Source organism: Octopus bimaculoides, chromosome 8 (assembly GCF_001194135.2).
Source record: "Octopus bimaculoides isolate UCB-OBI-ISO-001 chromosome 8, ASM119413v2, whole genome shotgun sequence".
Lineage (NCBI taxonomy): Eukaryota > Metazoa > Mollusca > Cephalopoda > Octopoda > Octopodidae > Octopus > Octopus bimaculoides.
The window spans coordinates 93,045,133-93,047,326 of NC_068988.1; the positions used below are offsets into that span (position 1 = coordinate 93,045,133).

The following is a 2,194-nucleotide window of genomic DNA, read 5'->3' on the forward strand; positions in this document are numbered from 1 at the left end:
GTTTTATTAATTAATATTAATACTAAGATTTTTTCTAAGTTTCCTCAATTCGACATTGCTGAATATTATCCCCTCCCCCCATTTGAAACCTCTCTTTACTGGTGCCCTTGAATTCGTTAGGAAATATAAACAATATAAATGACAATGATGATGATAATATACAAGCTAGGAAAACTCTGCTCTTCTATAAAGATTCTGTGGAGCTTAAAAGAAGGTAGACCAAGTTATTCATTTGACATTAGAATAGGGTCGTTTGACAGCGCAGGGATATGTAGTTTTGTTGACCTACACATGCTAGATAAACCTAATGAGAAATTTAACAGGACGTTATGAGTCCTTTCAACAAAAGAAAGGATAGTATTGATTATAATACTTAGCTTGAATCATAGATCCGTCTGATGAGGGAGATCAAATTCAACAAAACAATAATTATTCAACAATTCAATAGAAATAACTTCAAACTAAGTTACAGTTGTAATACTGTTGTGAAAACTTAACGTGTAAACCAGATATGTATTCGGAGATACGTGTTTTCTTTAAATTATTTTGCAATGCAGAAGCGTTTACATACGTACACACACACACACACGCGCGCGCACGAATACATATATGGCCATGTACCACATACGTGTTTTTCTTGGACAATATTTTTCCTTCCCTGCGAACCTCTCCTCTTTCCTCTTTCTGACGAAGAGCCATATTCGAAACGTTACATAACCCCTATTTTTCTCACCTTAAACTGAGAGCATTTCTGTTTTTATTAATGAGATACCATCATGATATAGATATATATATATATATATATATATATATGTGTGTGTGTGTGTGTGTGTGTGTGTGTGTGTGTGTGTGTGTGTGTGTGTGTGTGTATACTTCAAAGAGAGTTAGAGGTTGTGAATCCAACCAACTAAGGGTTAGTATATATGTGAGTATGTATATGTATATTTATATATACATAAATTAGCCCTCTGAACTATTTAGACTCTCTGATGAAGCCTAAAGGCACACCCGAGTACCCTAATTTTATCTACCGATCACTACAGTACACTGAAAAGATGGAAATAACATGTGGAGTACTGTGACCTCTTGGCAGAAACAGCTGTAAGAAACTGTTCTTCCTTTTCTATTCTAGAATTTACTGGTACTTATTTATGTAAAACACAATCTTTACACTTGTATATATATTCTCATAATTGTTTAAAATAAATAAATAGACATTGTAATGTCTAACAGCTGATGCATATCACCTCTGGATCCCTTCCATTTTACTTCTTGCCGTATATATATGTCACGATGGTTTCTCACTTGACGTATAAGTGTTTGAAGGAAAGGACAAAAAGGGGGGCGGGGATGAAAATAAAAGAAGCCGCATATACTTGCGATGAACGCGTGAATGTAATTCGAGTCCGGATATGAATTTTGCTACGGAGTCACAATGGGCACGATGATGATTTTGATTTTGTACGGGACTGGACAAATGGGTCTGTTGATTGCAGGATAGGATTCTTTTATTGTTCTGTTTCTCCAACTCAAATTGTTTCGATGCATCATGACACGTTTTACGCCACTCAGATCGATCTATGCATTGACTTTCCCAAAATGTTAAATTAACCTGCAGAGATTTTAATGATTGCTTCAAATTATCCTTATATCTAAGAAGTGGTCTCTCTTTACCACAGAACCCCTCTACTTGTTGGCTACACAAAAGAATTTTCGGAATCCAATCATCTTGCATTCGATCGTGCCCTGCCCGTCTACACTGAATTCTCAACAGTATACTTTCGATATTAGAGATACGTTTTCCTAACTTTGTGATATTTGATATCTTATTTTGCCAACTCTATTCAAACTTTAACCTGTTAAGCAAACCCCATTCGAAGATTTAAAATAATAACAGAACAATCATCACCAAAACTGTAGAAAAAGGATACAAAACTGTTCAATTATTTCATGAACTTCAACGAGCAGGCCATTGATTTTAATATAAAGTGAAAGATACTCGAGGAATTGTGTGTGTGCGTCTGTGTCTGTGTGCGTATGTGTGTGTGTGTATGTATGTATGTTGTGTGTATGTACGAACGTGTGTTGATATACATATATGAATGTGTGCATATATATAAATAAATAAATATATATGTATATATATATATATATATATATATATATATATATATATATATATATATATATATAT

At 34.0% G+C, this 2,194-nt stretch overlaps 1 protein-coding gene across 2 annotated transcripts in view; it reads right to left on the bottom strand.

Annotated features, from left to right (window-relative positions):
• LOC106877646 (kelch-like ECH-associated protein 1) overlaps positions 1 to 2,194 on the bottom strand; it is a 98,259-nt gene that overhangs the window by 72,497 nt on the left and 23,568 nt on the right. The gene's annotated exons all lie outside the window — the stretch shown is intronic.